The following is a 10,472-nucleotide window of genomic DNA, read 5'->3' on the forward strand; positions in this document are numbered from 1 at the left end:
AGGCTGCCGGAGGATGCCGGGCCGGCGGGACGCGACCTGCCTTGGCAGCACTGCCAGCACCCAGCCCTGCCCCGGGGTGCTCCCCTGCCTGCCCGCAGCCGCTGGGAACCGCGGTGGTGCCCATGGCTTTGGCAAGTTTATGCTGTTGACTTTGACTCTAACGCCAACATCAGGAAGCACACTGAAATAAATTAAGATGATGGCTGGAGGAAAGCCAAAATCTTTCCATGGCTCCTGCCGGAGTCACTCCCACCGGAGTGCTTGAGGCGTGAAGTGTCCCTCGGTGCCTCAGCCAGATCCGGGCTGCATAGTCGGACCGAGACGGGCACTGACAAGCATCCCCTGGGTTCCCAGGGGATATGCCTTGAGTAAATCAATCCATACACCTGTAAAATTGTTAATTGCACAACTTAACGATGCATTGCAGCTTATCCTGTACAACTGCGACGTAAGGGTGTTGTAAAAGCTTACAGCTGTAATAAACGAGTCCTACTGTAAGGGCAGTTGTTCTTTCACACTGCTGCTGGTCCGTTTTTAACTGGGATGTTAAAAATCGTGGGTTTTCTTTAGCAAAGGTTGCAGTCTGCTTTAAAGCTCCTGGTTAACAACATCTCTGCTCCTGCCAGGGCGTCCCATCCAGGCTGGCAGCGTTCCCAGCAGCAAAGGCACGGCCAGGTCACGTCCCCGTATCGGTACCCCCGTGCCACGGCTGCTGTTTGCTTTGGCCCCGGCTCTGCGCCGGCGTTGCTTCTCAGGCTCTGGGATTTCTGTATGCTCGCTGGTCAAACAGCCTGCTGTCTCTTGTCTGCAGATTTTATTGGTGTGGCTTCGCTTTCTGGCTCATAGGTGGACTAGTGAGCAGCAAAGCGATTTTCTCTCTTTTCTTGGTATGTGTAGAGTTGCTTCATAGATTTGATTGTGTGTTTTTTGTGCGGTGTGAAATGGTGACAGGTCACCAATGCTGATGTGCAGCCTCCGAGAGCCGCTGGAAGAGGGAGTGGGAGGGTGGCTGAGGAATCCAGCGTTAGACCCAGCTGTTAGGGTAGCAAAATGCTGAAAGGGACGGGGGGGGGGTTGCACACCGCCGAGTCCTCCCTCCCTCCGTGATAGAGTGCTTTGTCTGAAGCAGCAGGGATGGTGATGGAGAATCCAGCTGCGGCCCCGGAGCAGGGGCAGCCCCCAGGATGGTGCCGGCTTGGGCGGGGGGAGGCAGCGGCTTGCTCCCTGTGGAGCGTCCCCAGTCACCGCCTGACACATGCATCCACGTGATGTGTTTAATGGCGTTTTTTTCACGCTCCGGTACTCGTAAACTGTTACATCTGCGGTTCTGGAGTCCTGCCGGGCTTTTGAGGGGCCGAGTTGTGTTTGGAGAGGGGGGACTCCTCTTCCTGCAGCTGGGCTGAGCTGCAGGAGCGTCCTGCAGTGCTCTCTTTGCTCTGAAGGCTGCAGCCAGTCCCAGGTCACTGTCATTGCTCGGCGGGGGGGGGAACCCCAAGCGAGCACATTGTGCGTAACTTGGTAGCCAGGAAGTGAATAGGTTGGGAGTTAATGGCACTGCCACCGGCAGGCTTTGCTGTGGGCGTTCGTAGGCCGGCTTATTGCACGGGGCTGTGTTGATTTACTTGTCCCGTCCTGGTTATTGCCCTTTGCTACTCTCTGGGGGTAATCAGCCCCTGGGGAGGGTGTTTGCAATGGTGAGACCTTTTCCTTTGCTTTTTTCACCCCTTGGAGCTGCTGTAACGGAGCTGGGCTCTGCCAAACCCGTTACCTTTTAGTGCGTTATCCCCACGCAAGTCGAGGGCAGGGGCCGGTCCCTCGCGCCGGCGTGCCGCGGAGCACGTAGCCGGGGGAGCTCTCAGTTGCCGAAGGAGGCTGGCAGCGGTGGCTCCACTTGCGTCTCCTCCCGTCCCTCCGCGCCGCCCCTTGCCTTTGGGACGGATAACTCCCGTCTCCCCTGAGCCTGGCTGCTCCTGGCGTGCGCCGTTCCCTGGGGATGAGGTGTCCTTAGCAGTCTGATGAAATGTCCCATGGTGCTTTCTTTGGGAAGTGTGTTAGAGCACTCAAACAGGGAAAACAAATGCCCCCCGACCCCTTCCCCCCCAACCCAGCAGTCTGGTTTTTGGAACTGGCAGATGAAAGAAACGGTGTTAATAAGGGTGTAGGGGGAGAACTGTGCTTTGGGTAGTGAGGTTGGTCCCTGCAGGGTTTTGCTGAGATAAGCAACTTTATAAATCAGGGACGACACCTCAAGCTTTGGGCTATTAATGCTGGATTTACTCCTGGTGCAGGTCAGAAAAAAAAAAAAAGATAATTGTGTTTGTGTCTCATTACCTTGCAGTTTTGTACAGCAGCTCCATAGTAAAGGAAGAGCCTGAACAAACAACGGGCAAAGCAGTAAGATGCTTAGATTACGGCAGCTGCCCAGTGAGGAAGTTTGCTCTTGCTTTTAATCAGTGATGTTGGCTCTGTGGGGCTGTTCGGGGCTCAAGCTTGGTCTCGTCGGCCAGCTGGTGCTGCCTGCCGCTGGGCCTGTCAGGAAGCAAGACTTGGAAGCAAAAAAGTGAAAGATACGTATTCATGTCTCAATCTTACTTTTAAAATGTGTTTTATGTGTTAAAAAGGCCACTGCCCTGGCTTTCTTCATGCTTTGGTGCTTTGTTAAGGAGAGTGACGTGGCTTAGACCGAGGTTTCCTGCGCTTTGGGCAATGGCCGCCTTCTCTGACCTGCAGCAGAGGGGAAAGGACCTTAGCCTGGCACAGGTGGGAACCCCGGGCAGGTCATCCTCACCATTGGCACCATCAGGAGCTGTGGGGTGGAGGGAAGAGAGGGCAGCCCTCCTTGCCCGGCAGTCCCTGTGACGCCCACTGCTTCTTCGGGACTGCTCTGGTCTCAGGGGAAGCTCCCCGAGGTTTGCGAAGAGGTCCCACGACTTGTTCCTACCAGAGAAATCTCTATGACACAGCAGGAATAAAAACAAAGAGCTCTTCTTCAGTGTTTGCTTTTATTTTTAGAAGACAATAAGTGAGCGGATCGAGCTGCAGGCGGAAATGGTGTCTCTGAAGTTCAGGCTCCCCCTCCACCCTCGTCAGGAAGCACATGCTGCACGTGCACCCGGCTGGGATGTTTGTAGACAAAGAGTTTCTTGATGCTTTTTTTTCCTCCCTCCTACAGTTCCTTTGCCCATAGGCAAAGAGGATTTGCTCGCTGACATGCTGGAGTCTTTCACGGAGCCGGGCTCTGTGTGCTGGGGGAGCACAGCTGCGCTAGGCTGCCGCTGTTAGCAGCCATTTGCCTTGGGTGGGGGCCGAACTTCCCAGTTTCCTTGGACTGGGGAATTAAATCATCGCTGACGTGGTGCTGGTGGTGATGAGAACAGGGGGCTGAGGTGGCTCGTGGGTCCCTCCATTGGGCTGTCCTTCCTCTGTGCGACCGACTTGGACGGAGCTTGCGCTTCCTGGCTCTGCCGCAGCCTGGCTCGGTGGCCTGCGGGTCCCCGGGCGCAGAATGAGTACGTAGCCCTGTTTCTCTTTCTCCTTTGCCATGTGCCACTTGGGGTCCCGGGGTGTCCCCAGTGAGCTGCAGGGCTGTGCCGCAGCGTGTCGCGGTGATGGGCGTTCATATGGGGCTCGTTTGTGGCTGCTCTGGCCAGAAATCACTGCCAGCTACTGAGATGCCTCTCTTCTCCTTTCACGAAAAAGAGGTGCCGTTACAGACCAAACTGAAAACAAATGCGTGTTCTTGTCCTGGTTGTGCTGGTGAATGGGGATGTGGTTGGACCCGGGTTTGTGCTTGTCAGGCAGGCAGCCCAGCTGGCTCTGCCAGGACCACGTGCCCCGGTGAGCCATGCAAAGTCCCGGGACATGCGGCTTCCCGGGTGCCTTGTTTAGGGCTGTGTGAGTTACTGTGCTTGCTTTCCTTGGAGTTTTCTCCATGTCTGCGGTGTCTCTTCTGTTTCTGTGGCAAAGGAACATGATTTATAGTAAACCCCAGGCTGTGGGCAGGTCTGCGGTGCCAGATGCCGTAACGATGGGCAGGTACCCCTTGCAGCAGCTGTGACTGAGCACAGGGGCCATGTCCTGCTGTGGTGCTGGGAACAGGGCTGTTGCCAGGGCCATAGCTAGGAAGCAGACAGAGCGAATTTGTATTTGTGCACAAAACGGCATGCAAAGGCTCTTTCATACAGTCTGTGACTGTCGTAGCGTGGCACAGTCCCTGCTCTTCCATGGTCCAAGTCCCCCTGCAGAGTCCAGTTGAGGTCTGCAGCCCCTGGGCTGTCTGCCTTTCTGAGGGGGAGCTGGGCATGACTGCTGGCTGGGAATGAAACGGAAGAGCTGCTGCTATTTTGGGGAGGTGGTGATGCAGCCCAGCCTCCCTGCATCTGCCCGGATTGTGGCTGGCAGCACAGCTCCCCATCCGAGCAGGCTGCTGTGGGTACCTGGGATGGCCCGCTCCTTCCCTGCCCTGAGCGGGGAGTGACTGTATCTTGCTTTTAATGAGCTTCCTCCCATCCCCTCGAGTTGGCAGGGTAGGGAGTAGCTTGTTCCTGAGCACTTGCCAATCCTAACAGAGTCAGTGTTCTGCATGGACTTTGCGGCGATCCCAGCTCCCGCTTTTCAACAGCATGGAGGGGAGACTGGAGAAGAGCAGGGCTTGTGTCCTCCCCTTCATGGCAGGGCTGGAGGGTGGCAGGCAGCCTTTGCTGGCTGCAGATGCTGGCTATCGGCTCCTGCCTCTGAGCTCCCCCAAATACCTTTGCCTCCAAGGGGTGTGGGGTTAATTCCCCTTCTTGGACTCCAGCTCGGGATTCCCTGTGCTGGCACAGCAGGTGCTGCCCGCTCTGCTCCTGGGGAGCGTAACCCATAGCTGACCAGCAGCTTTCTCAAACCAAGGCACATTTTGATCTTACCCTGGGGAGCAAAGCCCAGCCTCTCAGGGAAAAAGTGCTTTAAAGGGAGTGTGTGCATCGCTGCCTGGCTGATGTCTTGCCTTTCTGCTGTATTAAGGGGGATGTTGTGTTGTATGGTCCTGTGAGTAGTTGTCTGTGTCCCTCCCTATGGACAAGTGCATCTCTGCTCCCTCTGGGAGCTGCGGGAGACTTTCTAACTGGCAGCAGTCCTCATTTGCCAGGTCCCCACCTCGAGCTGGCCTGTGGCTATGGTAAGAGTTTATGGCATTGCTCTTAAACCACGTGAGGTGCTCACCTGAAAGGATTTTGCTTTCGTACTTCTCTATCTCAGCTGCCTGCTATTGGAAGGGGTGAGGGGATTCGGCAGCTTGGGCAGCCCCTTCAAAGGCTGCAGGGCTGTGCAGTGCCTGGGACACCAGCGCTGTCCCTGCCCGGGGACACGGGGCGGCTCCCCGGGCTCTGTTAGCATGGGGGACGGGCTTTCCCCTTGTGCCTGCTGTGATGTGAAGCTCTCCCTTCTTACGTGGCATCCCTGTGCTTGCACCAGCAAAGGGGTGGCTGAGGGGGGAGCGGGGAGGGCTTGGCCCGCGTCCTGCTGGGCACGGAAGGTCCAGCTCTGTGCCAGCGCCTGCCAGCTGGGCTGGGGCAGGCTGGCTGCAGAGGCTGGCGTGGCTGTTTCTTCCTCCTGTGTGTGCATGGGCGTGCAAATGCCCTAGCAGTGAACGTGTAACGCTTGCTTCCTTCTCATTAAGGTGCTGGTCGGGTAGCAAATTGAATAGTTAAGGGCACAAAACTCTTTCAGTGACTATGAATTAAAAGCAAGAGCAGGCAAACAAACCCAACCCAAGCTCCCAGGAATTCCTCAATGGTCTGTATTTGTTCTTGGCTTATACCAAGGGGGTTTTCTTTCCTTTTCTTTGAAGGAACCTTCTGAAGCCGTTTATTTCTATGATCTTCTTGGCTGTGACCATTTTATGCAAAGAAGTGAAACTCATTAATGAAAAAATCAGTGGTTGCCAGGCCAATGATCCTCACTGCAAATATTGCACAAGATTTGGCTGAAAATCTAATGATTTGAAACTGTATAAGCTAAACTCTCTTTTGAGAGAAGACAAGTGTGAATGTTTCTGCAAGGTGTCCTGTGTGGGCTGCTGCGTGGGTTTGCATCTCTGGCCACTGGTGCCAATGTCCTGGTGTAGGCAATAAAAATCCCCTTCTGGGAAGCAGCTGCCACAAGACCGCGACACCAACCCTGCAGCAAGCATCCCTTTGGTCCTGTGCACGTCTGGAGTGTTCTACCTTGTCTGATCGAATGATTCCCTGGGTACTGTGGCAGCGTTGGGGAAGTGGAAAGAGTAACCCAGGTTTTGCCGCACGGGAGTTCCACTGCTGTTTGGTCTCTTCCTGCACTGGCAGTGCACTGGCAGCAAAAGGGAGCTTTTTCCAAGGTCTGTTTGTGCTCAAGCACCCTCTCTGTGGAGGGGAAAAGCCAGCTGGCCCTAAGGAGTCAGAAGTGTGAGGGCTCATAGCTCCCTGGATGCACTTTCCTCCAGCTCGTGGAGGAAGAGGAGGGTTATCTCTTGGCCCTGGGGACCGTGGCTGCTCACCAGGCTGTGCTTGGATGAGTTCCTGAGAGCAAACCCACAGCCGGAGGTGCTGAAACATGTTCTTGGCAAAATGAAAAGCAGCATCCCACCACAAGCTCCCTCTGGGTCTGTCCAGAAAGGGCAAAAGAGCGTTTGTTTTTTTTCCCCCCGTTCAGTGAGAATTTCAATTGCATTGTTGAGGTGGTGGAGGAGGTGCGTTGCTGCGGTAATGGCTTTGCATGGACTGGGGAGGAGGGCCGGGAACCGCTCCTCCCAGCCTCTGGGTGCTACAGTTCCTTACCCACAGCCACACACGGGTTTTGAAGCGTCCAGCACCCGCAGAAGGCTGGTAATGTAGATGCGGTGTCTGCTCCTCGCAGTGAGCCCTGTGCGGCTGTGTTACCATGTGTGCGGCAGTACGAAAGGGTTTGCCCTCAGATGAGCTCTTCTCGGGGCGCCAGTAACAGGACAGAGGTAATGAGCACAAACAGGGAATTGCACTTAAATGCCAAAAATGCTCTTTCACTGGACTAGGCTGCCCAGAGATGTTGTTGAGTCTCCAGCCTTGGAGATATTCAGAACTTGAGTAGACACCATCCCTGCTGTAGCTGGCCCTGCTTGAGCAGGGGATTGGACTGGGTGATCTCTAGAGATCCCTGCCACGCTCAGCCATACCGTGATCCTCATTCCTGAAACACCAGATGAAGCTGATTCCTTTGGCTGCCACCATTTAAGGAACGTCTCCAGCTGCATCAGCTCTTCCTCGCCTTTTGCTCCTCATTCATTGCCTGAGGTGGGAAGGAGATGAACTGGGGCTGTGACAGCTCAGCAGCCCAGGTCCCGTGTGTCTGCTGCAGCTGCTGCGTGGGGCAGAGGTGGTGATGTGGTGGGAAGCCTTCCTCCTCATGGTGAGCTGGTGGCTGAACGAAGCACTGTCTGGAGGAGCCTGGCAAGGGAAGGGACCATCATGTGGTGCCCAGTTCCCTATGACAGCCCTCCCTCCGCGGCTGTAAGAGCAGCACAGACGGAAGAGCAGAGCAGCTGGGAGGGAAGTGATGAACAATCTTCTCTTTGGTTCTGGTCGGCATGCCCTTAACGGCACTGGGAGTTACATGTGTCGTCTCATCCCATTTGCTGCACTTTTTTTGCCTACATTTTCCCTTTTAGATTCTCTTTGCCGTCCGCTTGACTTGAGTATGGCAGAAGTTTTCTTCCAGACTTTCTTCTTTGTCAAAAATTTGCTGCTTCCCCTGTACCTTGCGAGCCCAGGGATGCCCCAGCTTAGCATTAGCTTTCCAGGCAAAGTAGGGAGGAGCATCCCTTGGCTGAGAGGCGTTAGTTTAGAACGTGTGTGGGGGGGGAAAACAGTTTTGTCATTAAGTGCCTAACCCTGTCCTGCATTCTGGGTGTTAAGCATAGCACTACCGTGTTGTGAGGATGACCTGGGGCGGGGGGGCACGTGTGACGTTTTCTTTTGTAGGTCATTTTAAGGTAAATCAAAGAGCTGCTCTGCAGGCCTGACTTTCCAAAACCTAATTTGTCCAAGAGATTCTTAACGTAGGGTAATGAGCTGGAAGATTTGTCCAGTGCTTAAGGACAAACCCCATTAGCTGTGTCATAAATAAAATTTCCCTGGCATCTTTCTCCATGTCAGACACAGTGATTAGAGCCGTAACTACTTGGCTGAGGTTGCAGTCTCCAATTCACAAGCAGAAAAATATTTCTGGCTGAAACGGGGGTTTCCCGGCTTCGACCTGACAATTGTCCTGAATTTTGCAAGATTTTCTGAGGGTAAATAATTTTTGGCCAGATGCTTTCTGCTGCTTTAGCAGCCACAGCTGGAACCAGGAGCAAGGGAAGGCAGTTCACTTGGTTGTGTGCATTAATACAAATTCAGAGGCGCAGTCCTGGCTCGGTGAGAGCAGGTTTCCTGATTAGCAGGTGTGACTGAGGATGCGGTTCAGATTTCTTTTGCATCGATGTCCAGCTCTAGTGAAGCAAAATAATGATTTGCAAATAATGTTCTTGCTTGTGTGCTTTCCCCAACAAATTTGCCTTGACTATAGATGCTGAAGCAGACATTACAGGGGTGACTGAATCGGGGCAGATATTTGTCTGGATTTCAGTGATGCTGAAGACTGGCAGCCACCTTTTTCTGTCTATCACAGGGTAAATCTGCAACAGGCAGCTGAGTGATATGCACGTTAGGGTTTGGAGGCTAAAAGCGAAGGTGCTCTGAGCTGAAACAGATGAAAATGGAGCAGTGTTGTTACATGACAGAAAAAGCACTGAGATGCCTCTTTTTAGTGGGGGAGTTTTTCCTCTATTATCCCTAATGGAGGAAGACTAAGCTTTCTTTCCTGATAGCTTTTTGCACTTCCCTGTCCTCCCTGGTTTTTGCTACCGATATGGCTGTGGACAGCAGCAGCGAGCATCCTCCCAGGCACGTTGGGCACTGGGCTCGTAGCCATGAGAGGGGTTGAGGGCTGTGCTGCGGGAGCGGGTCGTGGCTCCCCCGAGGCTCACGGGTGCTGTGGGTCCCAGTGCCTTAGCTGTTGCCCTCGGATAGCAAAGGCTTCACCCAACAATGGTGTCTGCTGATGGCCTTACCCCATTTATTCCTTTTCCTTCCCATTTCCATGTTCTCTCTGTAATGGCAGGCTAGCCCAAAGCCAGGAGAGCCTCTATGTGTGGTGGTGGGTTTTCCCCACCCCGTAGGGTGACTGATCTGCACCAGTTCCCCACTGCTGCTGGAGGGTTTCTTTTTCCCTGGTCGTTCATACTTCTGCCTGGGCTTCTGAATGGGGCATCTCACCTCCCTTACCGTCCCAAGCTGCAGGCTAATGAGCGTACGTCCCTGTAATAATAAATGAACATCAGCGTGGCAGCGAGTAAATGCATTGGGCATTCTTGCCAAGCCGTGCATATTTACTGAGGTCAGGAGGAAGCACTAATATATTTTGGCTGCTAGTGTCAAAACTAGAGGGTAGGAAGGATATATGAAAGTAGAAGCCCATAGTTCTTGCTCACACATCTACTTTCTACTGCCGAATAAGAAATTAATGTAATCCATTAGCTAATGTAATCCCTTATCAATCCAGTGACTGATAATCATCTAAAAAGAAGACAGCACATCCCAGTTTAATGTCAGAGGTACCAAGCAGATGAAGGAAAGTTTGCATCCTCGCGGAGGGAGTGCGCTCACCAGCGTGCCCGGGCTCATGGCTGCTGACATCCCTTGCACTGAGCTCACTGCTCAGGCCTGAGGGATGGGATGAGCCAAAGCCACTGGGTGGGACTGTGCTGGACCCGATGTCTCTGTGGTCCTTGTCCCTGCTTGGGTGGGAAGCGCAACCATGCTGGGCACGTGGTTGTCCCCTGCAGGGCTCAGGGCATTGCTCACCCCTCGGTTACGTGCTGACAACACGCTGGGCTCCGTCCTTCTCACTAATGGGCAGGGTCTCCATCTCTCTCTCCCTTCCAGCGGCGCAGGGTGGCTAGCAATGGTGGAGCGTGGAGGTCTGCATCACGGCGCACGATCTCTCGGCTGCTGGGAGCCCGGGAGGAGCTGCTGTGGACCCTGAGGCGAGGGGCGGGATGGACCTTGTCAAAGGGTGAGTCCAGGCCATGCCACGCTCCCTGTCTTTAACTCCCTAACGGGAAGAGGTGTGCTGGTGTTTGGGGAGCCCTGGTCCTCCAACACTAAGCATTCAGCGTGCACGATACCGCTGTTCCATTTTCATATTGCAAAGCAAACGTCTGCCTGCAGGGAGAGGCTGCGCCTCACCGCACGGATGAGCAGTAGACGCGGTGACTGAGGGCTTGCAGCAGCCTTTCCCCATGTTTCACTGATTTCATACAGCCTCACAAGTACCTACACAGCCGGGCGCAGCACTCACGTGTGGTGGTGGGAGCTGTGGGGAGTGCTGGGCAAGTGTTTTATTTTTTAATTGGAGCAATGCAGTGTGAGCTAGCTGTG

Source organism: Phaethon aethereus (genome assembly GCF_964289735.1).
Source record: "Phaethon aethereus genome assembly, chromosome: 15".
NCBI classification, from domain to species: Eukaryota; Metazoa; Chordata; class Aves; order Phaethontiformes; family Phaethontidae; genus Phaethon; species Phaethon aethereus.